Consider the following 20,936-nt stretch of genomic DNA (forward strand, 5'->3'; position numbering starts at 1 on the left):
TTATTATCATTGTGAGGTTATTAATACTATTAGTAGAAAGTTCTGTATATGGCTGGTCTTGTTAACAGAATATTCCAAAGAAAGTAGAAGAACAAGTCTTGGTTAGTAAGTTATTAGAGGCAGAAATAACAAAGAAAAGTAAATTGTATGCTTTTGATACTCTTGCAAGCAGAAAAGAGAGAGATCCTAGGTGGCTTTTGAGGAGTTTGTGTACAGAGAGAGGATGATGGAGATTGTCTGGGGGAGGGTGTGCTTCTCTCAGACTGAAGATTGTCAGCTTCACTGCAGCTCCAGCTTGGGCAGGACATGACTTGAAGATTCTCCCTGGCTCCAGAGTTGTGCTCACACTAAAAACAACTAGCCAAGCATTGTGTGTTGTGTGTGTATCACTGCATTCCAAGACCCACATCCTCACAGGCAGGTGTGTGATGGAAGGGAAAAAAAAAAAAGTAAATAACGCCTCATACCAAAAACACTGGCTTGTCTTATTTCCTCTCTCTCATTCATCAAAATCATAATAAGATAAAGGTATGCAAAACTGTTGCAGAGTCATACTTAGCCAAACTAGAAAAACTCAATTTTGTCAGGTTTTACAATCTTCAGCCTGACAGGCGACTTTGTCTTCCATTGATACTTAAGAAAGAGAAAATGAAATGACTGAACTTGTCTGGGAGAGGAAATTTAAATGTGCAACAGCTGTTTGAAATGAGTTTGCCATTATCCTGGGTGGATAAGCCTGCTCTTTCCATTTCAAACTATGCCCCGGATACGTAAGCAGAGTTTGTGGATATAATAAGCCACAAAGACAACAGAACATTAATAGAGCAGAAATAACACACTTTTGGACTTACGAGACTCGAGTTTTCATCCTGGTTTTGCCACTGAATTTTTTTGCACAATAACCTTCACCTTCCTGGATATTAACTTTAAAATTACAGAGTAGAATCAGACTGCTGCTTCTCAAACTTCAATGCACATGCTAGAGATAGTTTAAAATGCAGATTCTAATTCCCTGCATCCGGAATATGATTCAAGAGTCTGCATTTGTAACAAGCTCCCTGGTGACACTGATGCTGCTGTTCCACAGACCTGTACTTCGAATAGCAAGAGGTTAAGGGGTCTCCAAGGGAACTCCCAGTTAAGAAATACGTGTTCATTAATGGTCCTAGAGTTACTCAAAAAAAGCCTTTTTGCTTTCAGTGAATGAATGAAGTAGTACAGCTTAGTATTCTTCAAAATTAACCAAGCAAAAACATTCAAGCAACCAAAGTTGATGGCCCTTGTTCTTGGAAGAACAGATACCTAACACTCTCATAAGAACTAATAAAGTGGTGTGTGCACATCAGGGTTAGCCTGACAGAAGCCCGTCACTGACATGGCAACCTATTTTGTTTCACATAGTGGGTAAGAGTCACTCAGGGGACATGTTAAGTATAGATTCCTTCTTAGACCTAAGGGTTTAGTAGCTCTAGTTTGGGGCCACTCATGTTTGCCTATAGTTACAACCATTTAATTGGGGTCAGAGCAGTGACCAGGAGCCAGAAATGGAAATTCTGACTCATTTCCTGATCAAAACACGTAAGGAAGATCACTCCTACAAGCCTGCTGCTCACCAGCTTCTCCAGAACTCCAGTGGTTTCTTCTCATGGTAATAAAGGTGTATGGGCCACAAGGAAATCACTGTTACAGGAAATTGCCTCTGGATAGTAGCCCTTGCGGGATGTCGAAGCTTTGAGGACCCCTGAAAGCTGCAATGAGAAATCTTAACTATAGTTCATGCTCTTTTTTTGATTATAGAAATGCATCAGAAGAACCAGGGTTAAAACTTGGCTTTACTACTTATTAACCAAAGAGGTTTTGGTAAATTCTTATAACACTCACATGTTACCCCATGTATTAATTATCTATCACTACATAACAAACCATCCTAAAACTCAGCAACTTAAAATAACACTCACTATCTCACAGTTTCTGTGGGTCAGAAATCTGAGGGCGGCTTTAAGGGGTACTTCTGGCTCTAGGCGTTTCACGAAGTTGCACTCAACCACAGTCACATCTGAAGACATCTGGGGGGAAGAATCTGATTCCAATTTCACTGTGTGGTTGTTAGCAGGTTAATTTTCTCATGGGTTATTGGAGTAAGGTCCTCAGTTCCTTGCCCAGGGGGCTTCCCCATAGAGCAGCTCATAACGTGGCAGCTGGCTTCCAAAGGAGCAAGCAAATGAGAAAGAGAAAGAGAGAGAGCAGCCCAGATGGATGCCCCAGTCTTTTTATAACCTGATCTTGAAAGTGACAACTCAACTTTGTTACAGTCTAGTCATTAGAAGCCAGTCAGTAGACCCAGCCTGTATTCAAAGGAACAGATAACAGTATGTGCGACAGGAGGCAGGAATCATTGGGGCCATCTTAGAGGTTGCCCGATACAAACCCCACTGTCACTCCACAATATTTTTGTGAGAGCCCTCCAAAATGATGTCAATGAAAGAGCATTTATGTATGTTACAGCAATATACACATATGGCTATACATATTATAATAATTTATTCTAAGGGGTCCAGTCAAAATCCTCCAGCTAGTTTTATTTAGCTTTCATTAACACTCAGTTAATCAAAGTTCTTTAATTCATGAAAGGTTCTAAACTATCCTCTCTATGCGTTTCCAAAGATTTTTTTTTCCAACATCTGATATTTCAAGGGAAATAAATGATTTAATTTTCCTTACACCATGAATTGCCACTGACAACAATCTTGAATCATTAAAGAGTTAACAATGCACTTTGAATCGCGTTACCCAGATAAAACATTCATTCCCTTAGTAAATGAATTAGCCACATAATTGACAGTCAATTCCAGTAATAAAACACTAATTAAGTGATTCTGCTAAGTAAAAAGTGTAATGTGATGAATTTGCTAAACAATGGTGTAACTAATAAATTTTCATGCTAAATAAGTGACTTGGAATGGTGACTCAATGCTCACCATGTCTAGGGTCAGTTGAAAAAGCAACAGTGCTTTTAGAAAACAGTGACAGAAGTGACTATGCCAGCTAACACTCTTAATAACATTACACTGGGCTCCTTGCCAAGCAGGGACCAAGTAAATATGTCTGAATGGGGAGGATGTACTAGATTTGGGGGTTGCGGAGGGCAGGAAAATCACCATGGTTACAGCATGAGGGATTAGCTTACAAGAGAACTTGGAGAGTCCGGTATAGCCCGATTGGAGTTAGCAGACCCCAGTAATGGGTAAGTAGAGGAAGAATTCAATGCCAGATCTTACTGGGCTAAGGAAGGTCAGAATCAGCACCAAGGAGAGACCCTAAAAGTAGTGGCTTTACAGGTACAAGGGCCTCTGTTGTCCCTTGGAAACGTCTTGGATTGACCCACTTACTATGGTGCCTTCTGGTAGGATCTGGATTTAGAGAAGTCCATGCTTTTTGTGGGCTCTACTGGTGTGGATTTCCAAGTTCTGTCCAACAAAGAACAGTTTAGACTGTTTATCGTTAAAACCTTGTTCTATGGACCCTTGCAGCTGGAATAGGGTCTTGCTTTCCCTTGAAAACATCAGGTGCATTCGTGCCTTGGGAGCGTCTATCAGGAACACTCTTCTGACATTTTACCTTTTTCAGGTCTCTGGTCAAATTTCATCTTCGATAAAACTGAAATGTTCCCCTACTTATAACTCCAAATCCCATTTATTTTGTTCCACTTTTTTCATAGCGCTTGTCACTTCCTATTACGCCATATAATTTACTTATCTTTCATCGTCCCTTGCTTATTTCCTGTCTCTCTCTTTCTATTCCCTACCACCACTACCGTGTAAGCTTTATGAGGACAAAGACTTTTTTCTTGCTTTCTTGGCTGATGTAGCATGAGAGCCTATAACATATTTAGCACATAGTCAGTGCTCAAAAACACTGTTGAGTGCCTGAATGGCAGGAGGGTTCTTATTATGTTCTAACCACTGAAAAGAGTAGTGCAATCTGGGATTTGAAGACATCACTATCAAAATATGCTGTCTCCCCAATGGCCTCAGAAGTGTCTGCATATCTCACATTATTTGGGAGGGAGTACATTATGGTAACAGAATCATATGCAAGAGAAATATTAGGATTGAATCCCTGATCTAACACTCTATTTGTGACCATGAGCAAGTTTTTAATGTCTTTGAACCTCAGTCTCTGTACTTGTGAAAGAAGCCTAGTACCAATAATAATTGTCACTTCAGAAGTTGTGAGGATTAAAGGATATGAAATTGTACAATATTCTGCCTAGACCCTGGCACACAGTTAGGGCTAAATAAATGTTAGTTTCTTTTACTTTCCCCTTTACACACAATGAGGTGTATCCCTTAAATATAAGGGTAAATTGACTTTTCAGATTTTCCCAGACACTGGGAATATCCACAGGTGAATAAAGTTGGAGAAGGGTGAGCAGTGATATGGTTAGGAGATGGGAAAGGAAACAAAAAGTTAGATGCATAGAGCCCTCTGGAGGGTACAGGGGAGGTCAGAAGGGTTGAGGCAGAAAGAGTCACAGAGTAGTTCTGAAGAGTATTCCTTCTGTGTTCCAGGCCTGCACTGAATGATGGAGTCCAAGGATGCCATTATTGGTGATAAGGTCTTTAGAATGAATGATTAGGACAAATGCACTAAGATTAGGACTTCCTAAGAAATGGAGTTGCAAAGAGCACCCCATCTACCTCTCCCAGACTAGCACAATCGTTTCCTCCTGGTCTTCCCATCTCCACCATTGGATCAAAACCTAAGAGTAACCTTAGTCATTTCCATGCCTGCAGGACCTCATTTTTCATGCAATGGACAAGAATAGTTGGTTGAATAGAGAATAGTTAAAAGTGAATCACTGTGATCCATCTTGATCACAAAATTAACATAATGATTCATTCAACAAAAACTCATCAAGCATCTATCATACACCAAATACCTAATACTACAGTGATAGCCAAAACATAAATGGTCTCTGCACTTTGGAGCTTACGGATTGTGAAGAAGGCAAACATTAACCAAAAAACTCCTACATAAATAAATATTTGAATACACAATACTTGTAATACACAGTAAGAGAGACTAGAATATAGAGCTATTAGGAAAAAATGGTCATTGTTTAGATTAGAGTTTGGAAAGCCCTCAAAATGACAGATAATCATAGACCTGATGGATTAATAAGGATAAACAATGAATGGTAGAAAGGAAAAATGTTCTAGGAAAAGGGAATGGAATTGTGGAAGCTATGGATGTTGGAAAACAGTGTTTTCCAAAAATAGAAGGAAAGTCAATATGACTGAACTATATTAAGCAATCCAGAGAGTGGCTAGAGATAAAACCAAAGATACAGACAGGAATCAGATCACTCTGGGTCTTACAGGCCATGAGATGCATTTTAACTCCATCCTGAGGGCAATGGGGAACTAGTGACAGGTTTTTAGTTGCTCTGTGGCATGGTGAGATTTGCATTTTTAAATTGCAGAACTGGTTAGGCAAGTAGCTATTGTATAAGTAAAGCATAATCATGACCTTGAATTATTAGGTAAACCTCTGCTGATGGATTGATTTGAAAGGAGAGTGTTGGGACAGTAAAAGAAGGGTTATTAATAAGAGTGCCCAGGGACCAGATGTAGAAGTGCATGTGTTTGCTAGAGCACAGCTGGCTGAAGACTCAGTGGAGGACCACATGGGTCTTCACTGCAGCAGAAGCAGAAATGACTCTGCTAGTTTGGAATGACTCTCTTACTTTCTGAGCTTCCAACATATCTGTGGATGGATCAGAAGGAATTTCATCTAACCTAGATCAGAGACCCTGAAGATGAAAGGGGTTTTCACCTTGGAAAAACTGAACTGGCCCAATGAGATACTAACTGGATAAGGATACTAATTCCAAAAATCAAACATGTTCAAATATTTTCAGGCACCAAACCATCAAAATATTGGCTGATCAAGAATATATAGAGCAAGCATGGAAATCTAATCAATACTTCTGGACTTAAAAACTGTTCCAAGAATGGAATGTTGTAGAACATCTCCCTACCACCTGCTTCGTTACAAAGAGTTGGCCATGCCAATTTGTTTGTAGTGACTATTAATTCTGTAGGCGGGTATGTGTGTATGTGTGTATGTGTGGGTGTGGGTGTGGGTGTGGGTGTATGTGTAAAATAAAATGTCCAAGCGTACCAGTGTTTTATGCTAAGTCACTTTCCTTGAATTTGATATATGCAGAAATAATACTTAGGTTTTATTAGTCTTATTAACTCCCATTCCAATACATTCTCCTCACTGTCACTAGGATGATCTTTTTAGAACTGGATTCAACCCTGCTCCTCCACTTAAAATCTGTGGTAGGTCCTTGTAGAAACATTATAAATTTCAAACTATCTAGTTTTTGACAATCTTTAAGATACAGTCCTTGATTATCTCCTAGGTTCATCTCCCACCACTTAACCCCATGAAGTTAACAATCTAAATACTTCAGGGGTGTCAAATCACTCATAATTATAAGTCCAAGGGGAAGGGCTTCCTGAGAAAGGGGTCTGCGGTCAGCCTGCTTGCAAGAAGGATCAGCACCTTGGACAGAGACACCAATATCTGTCTCCTGCCCTTTCACATTTTCTCCCAAGCTCTAGGGAAAAGTTAACTTTATCAATGTCTTTTGGACTCTGTATTTTAGGGAATACGTTTACACTCACAAGAAATTGTACATGAGAGCAAAAGCTCTTTCCAGATTCTGAAGATCTTCAGAGACCCTTCCCAACATGTGCTAGTAATGGATGAGTTATCACTCTAACCTTGGTGGAAACTGGAGATTTGGAAAGTATTCTGATTTACTCTTCATTATATCAGCCAAGTAGACCTTCTCACACCTTTGTGTCCATGTACATGTAGTCTCTTCTTTTAGAACAACATGGTAGTTTATCTCCAAGATGACCACCATTAATTCCTTCCCTCCCTGTAGGCATATGCCATTTCTCCTAATGAGAGGTGAAGCCTGCTTCCCCACTCTCTTAGGCTTAGTTGTGGTTATTTTTAATAATGATATGCACCCCAATGTTCATAGCAGCACTATTTACAATAGCCGAGACATGGAAACAGCCTAAATGTCCATCAACAGATGACTGGATAAAGAAGATGTGGTATATTTATACAATGGAATACTACTCAGCCATAAAAATGACAACATAATGCCATTTGCAGCAACGTGGATGTCCCTGGAGAATGTCATTCTAAGTGAAGTAAGCCAGAAAGAGAGAAAAATACCATATGAGATCGCTCATATGTGAAATCTAAAGAAAAAATGAACATAAATACAAAACAGAAACAGACTCATAGACATAGAATACAAACTTGTGGTTGCCAAGGGTGCGGGGGTTGGGAAGGGACAGACTGGGAGTTAGAAATTTGTAGATACTGACAGGCATATGTAGAATAGATAAACAAGATTACACTGTATAGCACAGGGTAATATATACAAGATCTTGTGGTAGCTCACAGCAAAAAAAAATGTGACAATGAATATATGTATGTTCATTATAACTGAAAAATTGTGCTCTACATGGGAAATTGACACAACATTGTAAATGACTATAACTCAATAAAAATGTTAAAAAAATAAAAATAGTAAAAAAAATGATATGCAGCAGAAGTAATGCTGGACAGGTATGAATCTAATTTTAAGGGAACTGGTACTCCTCTTGGCTTTCTCAGAATACTCACTCTAGGGGAAGCCAGCCACCATGCAAGAAGTCTGACTACCACAAGTCTGCCATGCTACATAGAAGACTAAGTCAGATGCATAGGGAGAGGGGCAAGCTATCCCCAGATGTTTTAGTCATTTCAACCAAGGGGTCAGACATGCAAATAAAGGAGCCATTTGGGCATTCTATCCCTAGTAGATGCCACTTGGACCCAGAACTGAGGACCCAGACATATGGCCCTAGAGAGCTATCTCAGTTATTTCCAGCCATTCAAGTCATTCCATCTGAGTCTCCTCACTTTTAAGTAGACACAAGCTATCCTTGGCTGTTTCCTGAACCAACTCCTGGCCTACAGAGTTGTGAGCAAAATACAATGGTTGTTGTTTTATGCCATTAAGTGCTGACACAGTGTGTAATAACAAAACAAAGAGAAATAACATGTTTCTCCTTTTCTGCTTTGATAAACTCCAACCACTCATCTTTTAAAATTCAACTCCTCCTTGAGTCTTTCCTTGATCATCTTGAAGCAGCCAAAGAAGCCTAGTTGCCCATCCTACTGATACTCTACAATTCATTTTGGTTTCTTTTCATCTAAAAAACCAACATAGTTCAAACTCCCTCCTTTTCACCTAGTGAGTTTCAATAATCAAAGAAATATCTCCACTCCCAAGACAAGTGGTGTGGGGAAGCCAGCTTTCCATGACCAGAGATTGGATCTATGTAACAGATGCCCATCATCTCCCAGAATCTTTCCAGATAACTGATATTCTGGTAGCTACTTGTGAAGTCGTCCAGTCAGTGGAGTATCACAATCTGTTACATCTGCTTCCTGACTTTACTATTTTTCTTATTTCCTCCACTGGGAGGGCCAAATAGCAGCCCATCTGAGTCTTTGCCTATATTTGTGTGTAGTCTGAAGACCACCAGCTGTTATCCGTTCCTTTCCCTATGAATAGAGGAATGATTGTATCACATTACCAGACCAGCCAAGGGTTGACTACTCGCGGATATTTTGAGTAGCATCTCCCAGTTTTGCAGGAACCATGAAAAAGGACTTGTAAAATTCCCTTCCATGTTGGCAGACTAGAGGTTGATGGTAGGGGTGGGAGACATGCTAAGATCCGGATATCAACTGACTGGCAAAGAAACATTCTTTGATTCCTTTCTCTGCCTGTGCTCAATTCTCAATGCAGAAAATGGGACAACAGTGTACCAGGTTTTCTAAATATTCCTTTTTATTCTGACTTAGTATTGCTGTGCATGAGTCACATTATGTCTATATATCCATTTATTCAACTAAATAAGAATTTTTGTCTGTCTATTTGGTGCCATAGACCATGCTACATGCTGGGGATATAGTAGTAAGTAAACATAAATGGTACCCTCCTCTTGGATCTTGCCATCTGTCAGAGGAGTTGGACCTTAAACACATTTGGAAGATGAAGTCAGCATTGAGAAAACAAAATACTATGATGGCACCTAACAAAGGAATCCAATCTGGCCTGGGGAGGAAGGGGTCAGAAAAGGAAGAAACCTATGAATTGAGATCTAAGGGAGTCAATTTGAGGAAGAATATGGATATAGCCAGCGGTCTAGATGAGGAGTTCTAAAATATTTCTGTTAAGGGCCAGAGAGTAAATATTTCATGTTTTGTGGGCTAGACAGTCTCAGTAGCAACTACTCAGCTCTACTGATGGGAGCATAAAAAGTTATGTATACACAGCTTTTCCAATAAAGCTTTACTCACAAAAACAAAGAGTGGGCCAGATTTGGCCTGTGGGCTGTAGTTTGTCTACTCTGCTCTAGACAGAGCAATGGCATGGGCAAAGGCCCTGTGGTAGAGGGAGTGTGGAAAAGGTGAAGCACTGAGAGAAGAAGGTAGTGTGGCTGGAGCTCACAGGGAAAGGGACATTCAGATGTGAAGAACTTGGAAGAAGTAGGCAGGGTAAGATGTGTACATAATGGTGGGATGAGGACATTGGTTTTTAACTTAAGAATAATCAAGAAGCCATAGAATTGTTTTAAGCCAGGAAGATATGAGGCAACATGTTCATATTTGCCTTGAATAGATTTTCCTAGTTGTTAAGACAAACATGGACTAGAGAATGACAAGGATGGATGTGGGGATTGTTTAGGGGCTATGAATTCACTGAGGTAGGAGATGATGGTAGCTTGGACAAGGATGGAGGTAGTGGATACGGATGGGTTCTAGATATATTGGAGATGTAATCAAAGCTTGGTGTTGAGTTGAATGTGGAGGGTAAGGGAAAGGAACATGTCAAGATTAATCTATATTGTATCTCTGCTAAATGTATCTTTGGTATCACGTCTAACACATTTCCTCTTGTTTTACTGCCAAGGAATTGAAATTTTACTTTCATTTACAGCCTCCATATAATTAGGGAGTCAACTCACATGGCTGGTGAAGTGAAAAGGAAATCACCCAAAGGGAAAAGAATTATATGGTTAATGGGCCAGGATAGCCTCCCTTCACCATACACCACTCTCCTTGCAGCTTCTACACATGCCTCTGCTAGATGCAACATGCCGTATCACTGTTGCCTGTGTTCCCTACAACATACTGGAATTTTTGAGGGTCGATGCTTTTTTCTTGTTTGTGTTACCAACACTTAGTATTGTGGTTGGGGGCGGTCTCCTCATTTGATATCTGTCCACTCTAGAGGTAGATATGAGTTAGAGATAGATATATTAGTTGTCTGGTAATGTAGGTCTCAATCCAGTCAAGAGCATCCTACTGGAAGTCAAGCTGGGGAACTAAAGATCATGACACACTCCTTCAGAAGTATGTAAGAGACCAGCCAGAGGATGATGGAGATGGTAATGCAGGGGACAGAGGGATTTTGCCTGTCCCTGACACTCTGATCTTTTCTTCCACTTCCTTGAATTTTGCTTTGCAAAGATGTTCCCTCTCCAAAGCTCTACCTCCTTTATTATACCTGCTGTCCACCTCTGTGAGCAATGGGACAGCCTACCACCTAGGCAAGAGCTTTAGGTGGGCTCCTCAACCTCTATGATGGTGTCAACCCTATGGCTCCTTCACTGAATTTGCAAGGTATAAAGATACACTCCCAATCACCAATTTAAAAAATCAGACTTCAGCCTTTTAGAAATTTCTACTTTGATTCAGAAAATTACACTTTGCATAATTTGATCCTATCATAATCCAGGCAGAGTAGACAATCGTGGGGCCACCTATTTCATTAACTCCTTCACACACTACAAATTCCATCTCAGGGTCCAGGTAGATGACCAGAAGGTCTGCACTTCAGTCAAACAGCCCCTTTCATAGTCCCCTGTTTTTCCCTCAGCCTTAATGGACTGGTTTTCTATAGGCACTCCTAGTAGGTACATCCTGGTTCAATGCTCTGGTTCCTCCATTAACTTGCTGAGTGATGCTAGGCAACATGTCCCATCTTGATGTGCCTCAGATCCTTATTCATGGCAAAGTCTTCAGTCACTTTGTATATACAATGTGGCAAACATTTGTATCTCCAGGTGAGACTCTTCTGCTGAGCTCCAGGCCCACAGACCCAACTGCCCACTTGACATCTCTCCAGTGACTCAATAGCACCTCCATCCCAGCCTGTCTAGATCTAAACTCCCCGTCTTCTACTTCAAATCTGGCCTCTTCTCGTGCTCATTATCTTATTTAACATCATCACCACCCACTCAGACTGAGTATCATCAGAAAACAGAAGCTTCTGTATAAGTACCGTGTGCTAACTGGTTGCGCCACTGAAGCTTCAGAAAACAGAAGCTTCTGGACTAAGTCCTGGGATGCTTCAATGGTTAGAGGAGGAACAAAGAAAGAAGCATGAGAAGAAATTGCTGGGGAGGAAGGAGAAAAACCAGGAGAGTAGAAGTCAAACAAAGAAAGTATTTCAAGGACAGGCTACTGATAGGTCAATCATATAAACCCAGGATCAAACCTGGGTCTGGTTTCTTGGTAGCTGTGTACCCTTGAGCAAGTTACTTGAATTCTCTGAGCCTCAGTTTCCCTGACCTGCCTCAAAGTATTGTTAAGACTATGAAATGAAATGATGCATGGAAAGAGTGTTGTCCAGGAATTACTCACAAAATGTTAGCTAGTTGAATTGTTATCTATGTCTTCAACTTATCAAGGCTGCAGGTTTGAGCTGAGGAAAAAAAAAATTGGTCTCTAAGCTCAGTTTATTCTGCTACCTAGCAACTATATATTTACATTACCAACATCACTTCTTTATCCCTGATTACTTTAACAAGCACTTCCTAAGTGCCCTGTTGCAATTCAGGACCACCTGTGAGGTGCAGAGAACAATTCTATTTTCTTCTCAAGATGTACTGGCCTAGCATAAATTGTCAAAAGCAACTTCAGCTTTGTAGCTTCACTGAGGTTTCTTTGAAAGGGTGTTGAGAAAGAATGGCTGGGCCCACTCACAATGAAAGTAAAGGTCTATAGCTGATAAAATGCTGTCTCCACTTATTTACAATGGAAAGCTGAATCTATACAAATCAAGGAGAATATAAGTCCAGGTTCCAACAACATGCAAGGGCACCTAACACTGGGGTCACTCTAATTTCCAAATAGGTTGCCTCTCCTGGGAAGTGAATTTAAGCAGGCTACAAATCTAAGTCCCTTCCCAGGCAGGTTCCAGCTGCCATTTCAGCCATATCCCTGGCCACATGCTCTCAAAACAGAGCACCCTGTATTTCAAGCCCCCTTCCTCCAGCTTACCATCCCCCTTAAACCTCCGAGCCTTTGTCCCTTCTATCTGGGACAGTCTTTTTCTTGCACCTCCTTCAAATCAAAATCCATTTCCTCACATGGATAGCACTGTCTAAGTCGTGTAGGCAGAATTAATCACCTGCGAGCCTCTGATCAGCATTCCTGGGGCACTATACATGCCTTTTCTTGATCACTTATCACATTTATTGAAACTAATCCACTTACAAGTCTCCTCTTAGAGGACAGTCATATCCTGGAAGGCAGAGACCATCTTATTTATCTTTACAATCCCCACACTGCTTGGCATATAGTTGGTATTCAATGAATATTTAAAGGAACACCTCAGCTATTCCCATGACCAGGAGATGAAAAGGATAATTCAATTTGAGAGGGTTCAATTTGTGCAGAAATCAGATTGGGGGTCTACAGAAAATATTAAAGACAGACCAGTATTGACTGTATTTCATTCCTCTGAAGGAGATCATGGGACAAGGACCAGAGTGGTCACAGCCCCCAATTCTAGCTCAGGTTTTGCTAGCCACTCAAGTGACATTGAGAAAACTCTCAGGGACTGAATTCTTAAGATGAGGAGGTTGGATCCAATGGTGTCTAGGACAGTTCTTAGTTCTGATGGTCCATTATGTCCCTTTTTGAGTCTAATATCCTTCTCTGCAACTTATCTGAACTCTTTAGTGTTTGTGATGGACAATTTGTCTACTTTCTCAGAGCTGCTTAAATCTCCATTTTGCATTTCCAAGGAATAAACAATTCCATTCAACTTTGGGTTGCCAGGAACTTAATAAGTATGTCCTTTAATCTGTCAGCCAAGTGGATGATTGCAAAATATTCAATAATCTCCATAAAATATTCAATAAAACTGTAGGCGGCAAGCTTGTAACATTCTATTCTTCTCCTAGATTCAATTTAATCCTGGAGCAACCAAAACATATAATTGTCCCTGCAAACAGAATTTCGTGCCTTAAAAAAAAAAAATCCTCTCCACAATGTTCTATTGAGCTCCTGGTTTCACTGTGTGACTCGTGATTGCTTTTCCTTGTAAATTTCCACACCTTTCATTCTGATTTTTAGGTTGTTTACCATTCAGACAAAAGGAGAGAAAATTCCAGAGATGGTTGAGAAGGGATCCCTGGGTTTAAGGACCCTCATAGTTTACACACAGGCTTTAGCAGCTTTCAGGTCCAGCAGCTCAAAGTGCCAGTGTCTTCTTGGTGCATCGGCCTGAGAAGGGGAACATGAGCCTTTCTCTCCCAGTGTGCCTGCAACTGCACTATCAGAGACAATCCAGCACACAGAAGAACGAGGGCTTTGGAGTCTGGTGGCCCTGACAGTCCTGGGCTTTACTATGAGTCAGTGATTCTCCGGCTCGAACATGCATTAGCTTCGCTGGGACCCATACTTTGACAACCACTGCTTTGAGCAAAGGACTCAATGTCTGTCTGGAACTGAAAACCTTGGTTTCCTTCTCTATAAAGTGGGAGTGATAACACCTGTCCTACAGAAGGTGGTGGAGTGGAATGGTCTTGACTGCGGGCTTGGGGTGTCAGACAAACCCAGGGTTAAGTTCCAGCTTAAAAACCTGTCATTTAAAACTACAAAGCCTTGGGGAAGGTATAGCTCAGTGGTAGAGTGCACGCTTGGCATGCATGAGGTCCTGGGTTCGATTCCTAGTATCTCAATTAAAAAGAAAATTTAACTATGAAGACTTAGGCAAACTCCTTATTATTTAAACCTCAGTTTCCTCACCTGTAAACCATCAGGAGTAATCTCAGCACTTATTTAATACTCCCAACATACCAATGAGATAAGATAATGCAGGCAAAACACTCAGCTGGAAATGGTCTCATAATTAATACTCAATAGATAATAATGGGTATTATGAATACTAACAATATAATAATTATTATATTTTGAGGCCCCAAACTGGGAGGATTAAGTGAACTCACTGGCTGACATAACTAGAAATCAAAAATATCTCAGTATGCCTGGATAACAGGGTCAAAACAAACAAGAAGTCACAGTCTGTGACTTGAAATACAAAGTTTTTTACTTGGGCACCCCCCCCAAATAATCCTCAGCACGTCTGAATGAGGCACCCCTGGCTGGAAGTCATGAGCTCTGTATTAGGCAGATGTGCAGTAAACATTCAAACGTGAACAGCACGTTCTGAACACAGATTTGGAAGAGGGTGAGGGTGATGGCAGCTCTCTGAGCTTCCAGTAATTTGGCCCAGCGTAGACTTGGGAACCACATGCTCCAGTGCCATGGACTAAATGGAGACAGATGTGCCAATCAAGATTTTGAACAGATTGGAAAGCAGAAATGTATACTGGAGAAGGTGGATAGCTGATGTGGGGGCTGCTTGGCCTGAAGGAAGGACCCACAGGACACACAGGTAGCTGCTGTCCGATTGCTGGGGGTGGGGGTGGAAGCTGCGGGAAGAGAAGGACTGATTTCATTACCCTGTGTGACACCAGAGGGCAGACAAGGGCCAGTATATAGTTGCTGACCAATCCATAGTTGTGTGCAAAACCAGGGATGGATGGATGGAAGTTACAGAGAGCAGATTTCAGCTCAAAAGAGGACAGAATTCATTACCAGAAGAGTTGGAATCAGATATGGGCTTGGAGCTAGTCCAGCTATTCATTCATTCATTCATTCATTCATTCATTCATTCATTCAAACAAATACTCAATGAGTATCGGATGGGCCGGAGAGTTGGCGATTGGTCAGAGTACACAGTGGTCAGCAATCAGGGAGGGTCCACGAATCCATGCTTAGGATTTTAGCCTTTACCTGGGGGGCAATAAGGAGCCACTGAAGGATTTCAAGCAAAAGAAGGGAAAGTCAAGTTGGGGTACTGCAAAGATGGAACAGCAGAAATGTACGTCACTTCATTAAGATTAGGATTCCTTGTCTATGACATAAGGGTAGTAATTCCTACTTGGTTGCAGTGTTTTGAGGATTAGAGATAGTATGTGAACAGCACCTAGCAAAATGACTGTCCCAGAGAAGCTCCCAAACGAAGGGCAGGTACCATTAGCAACCTGTAACATCAAGTCCCGTCAGGTCCCTCATTTCCCCAGGGAAGGCCAAGGTCAGACCATTTCGCAGGGACCTATTTCTCCAGCTGGCTCACTGTCCTCCTGAAAGGGTTAAGGAATCTTCCTAAGGAGTTTACTATAACCCCAGCCAATCCCCACCACCTTTTTAAAGTCATGGTCTGTCTTCCCTATTTGAATTGCTTTAGTCACACATCATGTTCGTAAAATAATCAGGTGGAAATTTTGTCTGGTACTCCCTACTACCCACCCCATTTCTGCTAAACCATCTCTTGGGGTCTCAAGCTTGGATGTTCTCTGACCTGCCTGCAAGGAAACCCTCTTATGAGGTCTGTGGCTGAAAGACAGGGAGGGCCTCAGGTTTCAGGGCCCACCCCTCTCATCAGCAGCAAGTATCTCCTGAGGCTACTGTGCACAGACTTCTGTGTATATTTGTGGACACATTAGAGGTACAAAGTCAGGGGAAGGGCCCAGTGATTCTTTCTGCAGGCTGTTACTGCAGCCTCTGTCGGGCTGTGCAAAGATGCTCATTGTTGGACCATATGTCTCCCACACCAGGCTGGAGCTCCCTCGGGGCAGGGGCTATTCCTTGCTCATCTCTCTGTATCTATTCCAAGGCTTGGTCCAGCTTAGGAAACCTGAGGATGACATGGGACCATCTGGTCTACAGCCCCACTTCCTAAGAAGCTCCTGGTGGGACAGTTTCCACAGGCCCTTCCTGGACTACTGGGCAACTGCCTTCCTATGACAGGAGCTTCGGGCTCTGAAGTGGACAGAGGGACCAAGAGGAGGCCCGGTCCTCCCAGCCAGCAAGGCTATACACATTGATCTCCTTTCTCTCCTTCACCCTGCTTTGAGGTGGAGAAAAAAACTAAAGGTTGGAACAAAAAAAAAAACAAAAAAAAACAACAAGATGCTTGGTTTTGAAAGTAGAACATCCAGTCTGAGGTCCAGACCTTACTATCTATATCATGTGACTTGAGGAAGATCTTCTAATATCTCAGAGGTGCAGTTTCCTCATCTGTAAATGGGCTTGATGATAAGCACACCTACTGTGGAGGGTTACTGTGAGGATGGATGAAGACGCCATGCTTGACCATGCTTATCACAGTGCCAGGCAGCTGGTGGGAATCTGACTGGCTCCGTGCCGGGTACCCAGACACAGGCTCTGGGCAGGACACTGTGGTGGTAGCAGCTTCTGCCCACGTGGCAGAAAAGCTGGCCGACCATCAGGAGAGGAGTAGAGCTCTCTCTCCCACCGAGCCATCAGCGGCCTCACTAGGTGAGCCCAATGCGTGGTGGGCTACATTCCCGCTACAGGAGAGGGAACAGGGGTTCCGGACTCAGATAATCCTATTTTGGCTTCCAATCCCATCCCCACCCTATGCGTGTGTGACTTTGGGCTTATTTACTCCAGTTCTCTGAAACTCAGTTTCCTCTTTTCCAAAATGGGAACAATATCTAATTTATAGGGTTCCTAGGAGGCTGAAGAGCAGGATTTATATAAAGCATACAGTCTAGCACGTCGTAGCTGCCAACAAAAGTGATCTTCCTATTTGGGCTTTTGCTACTAGAAAGTGTGGAGCCAAACTGGAATTTGAAAGTTGCATATTTAGATTATGTTTTAATATAATAGAATTATATTTTAAAATAACCTGGTCTTGACCTTATTGTCTTCTTTTTTGTTTCTCTTATCCTGATTATTTAATTCTCATATAGTTACTTTACTGTAGGTACTTTAATGAATGTTTTTCTAAATTCTTTGCAGCACTAAGCGGATAAAGCCTAACTGATATAAGGATAGACGGAGCCTTATTACGGCTTTGCAAATGCCTATGTGATTTGGGGCACGGAGCCTCTGTGAACCTCAGTTTCCTCATCTGTAGAACGGGGGTAATAACAAACCCACTAACTCTCTCACGGTGAAGGATTAAGGATCTACGGCTCCAGGGTTTTTCAAAAGGACTTCTGTAAACTACGAAAAACTTACAAGTAGAAACTGTCGTTGATTTTGAGACAATGCCCCATTTTATTCATCTTTGTAATTACATGCCTCCTCAAACTGTGCTCTAGACTTACAGCACAGGGACAAGTATGTAGTAAGTTCTGAGAAAATGGCCACTGAATCTCACCTCCAAGCCCTCAACCATGCCTGCCTCTTTACTTAGCAGACAGTGGGACGGCCCAGCATGTGATGCCCCTTAGAGATAAACTGCCTTCACCCACTGGACATGAATCCATTCGACACAATGAAAGCGAAAAAAAAAAAATGAAGACAGAGTTTACTAATAGCACCCAATGGGCAAGTGAGCCTGTGCAATGCCATCGCGGGAAGGGTGGACAGCCAAGCCCCATAGAATAGGAAACCAACAGCAATTTGTTTTGTAGCATTTTGATTTGGACTGAAAATGAACCAGGAGGGGATGAGACTATGAACAAAAGCTATAAAGAAGATTTAAGCACGAATATGAAGAGAAAGCGCCAGAAGACAAACCTAGAAAATGATCCCAGTGAGCAAAAAACCTCAGAAGAAAAAAAACAAAACACAACAATCAGGTACAAAGGGCAATAAGATCAAAATCAGATTACTTAATAAAAAGCATTTCTTTAAACTGAAAACAACGTATATTGGTTTTCCTTGAAATGTGACAGGCCCCCCTTTTTAAAGAACGCCAAAGGACTCCAGAGCAACAGCCCGCACCTGACAAAGCCCCCTCACCCCTGTATCCCAGAGGTCACTGGTCTGCTACAAAGCTGGGAGGCTTGATTGAATGGATGTTGCAGAACTTAGCAGTCTCTTGGAATAGAAAACCCAGGGAGACAAACCTACACAGTGAGATGCAGAGTTTGAATCAGGCCAGGGCCCACCAGTTCAATAATGAAATAATTGCTCAGGGCATGTTACTCTGTCATTTTTTCCAATGTGACGTCTATGCTTGGCTCTGCCTCTCTCAGTGCTTCCTCAACATGTGCGAGTCATCTCAGGGCCTCCTAGAGATGCCGATGCAGAAGCCAGACAGTCACTTTTCTAATGCCACGAAAACAGATTCAATTTTACATACATCAGGGTGATTTCAGAAGCAATTTCTGCATCTCCAGTGTAAGCATTACTTACCTTTTTTTCCCCCCTCAAATCTCATCCCAGTGGCTCCATGGAGCATTTTAAAAGGTACCTGATGCCTTTCAGGGCATTCAGAAGAATCCCCAGAGCATGTTTGTGGCTCTAGCCTGAGGACAGCAGATGCATAGAGAGAATTCTAAAATAGTCATTGATTCAAACAAATGCAAAATTTCTTAATAACTGAGTATAATGTCAATTGAAAATTTTCCATCTTTTAAAAAGCAGTATTAAAACAAACGTATATACAATATGCATATACAAGTCTTTGTCTATACACGTGCATGTCTGTGTGCATATGTATGCGTGGATATAAACAGAAAACACACACATATCATTCTTGGAAAGAGTGTGTCTGGACTTTAAAACACCTAATTAGTTTTTACTGGGTATGATGCCTCTTCCTCTTGCTGGCCAATCTACCTCAGTCTTGGGCATTTTCATACTAAGTGTCTAAGTTTTAAATGGAGGTGATATTTGCCCTTAAGATCAGAAAGCTTAAGATCAAATACCTATGATTTCGGAGTCACAAAGTTTGTCATGCGTCTTTGGCATTCAGAGTCCTCCCAGGACATGTTTACAAATGGAAAGAAGTGTGCACATGAGCCTGGCCTGGACAGGAAAGGTTTTAGGTGAATGGGTACCACTCAGCCAGCACGTGTTATCCGCTAGGCTTGCTAGTGAACTTTCTTGCCCCTGGGCTAAAAGCAGGAGAGTCAGTGACAAATGAACACAGCCGGAGGCTCAGAGGGCTCAGATGAGCCTTGAAGGTCAAACCAAGCCCAGTTCCTCGCCAACCCCTATTCTGCCACTCCTGGCCTATGTCAGCATCCTCTTTTCCTGGACACTCGGGAACGACTGAATCCCAGAATTTCCTGGACGGAGAACAGAAAAAGAACTGGCTTCGTGATTAGGCAGCCTGCAAACTTGCTCTGTTCTCCAAGAAAAATGGACGTTAAATATTTGCTCATGAAATAACCAGTATGTGCTATTATACTTTGCCTTTAAAAACCATTTCTCGACCTTAAGAAGTGCCCAAACTTAACACCCACAATAGTGGGCAAACTGACAGCACATGTCTCCGGAAACGACGCAAAGGGAAGTACGAACACAACATCACCTGCACAGCTTCCTTTGCCAAAACGTTTAACCTGAGTGTGATCAGGATGGAAAAAACAAAACAAATCTGGACTTTGGCACATTCTGTGGGACAACATGCCTAGACTTTTTTAAAATGTCAGCATCCTGATAGAAAAACTAAAGGTGGGTGAACTGTCGCAGGTGAAAGGTGATGAAGAGACGTGGTGGCCAAACACAAGGTGGATTCAAAAAACAGTAACAACATGAGAAGACATTTTAGGGCCATGGCAGAAATTCAGCTACGGACTGGTTTATCACAGACTGAAACAAGGTTACGTTTCTTGGGTAAAATAATTTTACTGTGGTTATGTTAAGAGCTGCCCTAGTTCTCAGGAAACACATGTTGAATTCTCTGGAGATGGAGTGTCATGGTGTCTGAAACTTACTTCTAAGTGGTTGAGAAAATTATATATATATGTAGTATGAGTATATATACACATACACACACTCACACACACACACACCAGAGACAGAAAGTGCAAATATTGCAAAATGTGAACAATTGGCGAATCTAGGTAAAGGGTAAATGAGTATTCATCTTACTATTTTTTTCAGTCTTTTTATAGGTTTAAAATGCATCTCTCTTTCCCAAGGCAGCACATCAATATTTGAAAAGAGCTTCTGCCTCTCTCAAGGTTCAGCGTTCTTAACCAGGGTGCCTATAAGCACCCCCTGAATGGCTTTTACAAAATCCTCATCCCTCATTCCCCACCCCACCTCTCATCCCCCCAGGAGATTTTGATTCAGCAGGTAAGGTGAGGGCCCAGGCATTGTATTTTGAAAAATTTCCTCAGGGAGTTTCTGTGCTGCACTTGGGGTGAGGAGTCAGGGGTCTGAGCTACCCTCAGATCCTGGATCCAGAAGGAAGCACCTGCGTAACTGTAGGAAGTTCGGCCAAGCACACGGGGCCTTGGATGCCTCATCTGTAAGATGGGAGCAGTCATACTCAGTATCTGACACGGCTGTGGGGAGGACGAAAGTGGTCCCCGTGTACCTGCCCCTTCCTATGTCCTCTCCTAGGTCCGCACCATTCCCAGCTGATCTCACATGAGTGATTTTCACAACATAGGATTTCTTCCCTCCTCCCCTTGCTACTGGCACAGCGTGGGGAGGACATTTGTCTCTGCTCATAAGCCTTTAGGTTTTACGCATTCCCCACTTTGGAGCAG

The 20,936-nt window shown here is 42.0% G+C and overlaps 1 protein-coding gene across 10 annotated transcripts in view; it reads right to left on the reverse strand.

Moving 5' to 3' along the window:
• The window catches only part of PTPRT (protein tyrosine phosphatase receptor type T), a 944,743-nt gene that overhangs the window by 97,956 nt on the left and 825,851 nt on the right, over positions 1 to 20,936 (reverse strand). The window lies entirely within an intron of this gene.

Source organism: Camelus bactrianus, chromosome 19 (assembly GCF_048773025.1).
Source record: "Camelus bactrianus isolate YW-2024 breed Bactrian camel chromosome 19, ASM4877302v1, whole genome shotgun sequence".
Taxonomy (NCBI): domain Eukaryota; kingdom Metazoa; phylum Chordata; class Mammalia; order Artiodactyla; family Camelidae; genus Camelus; species Camelus bactrianus.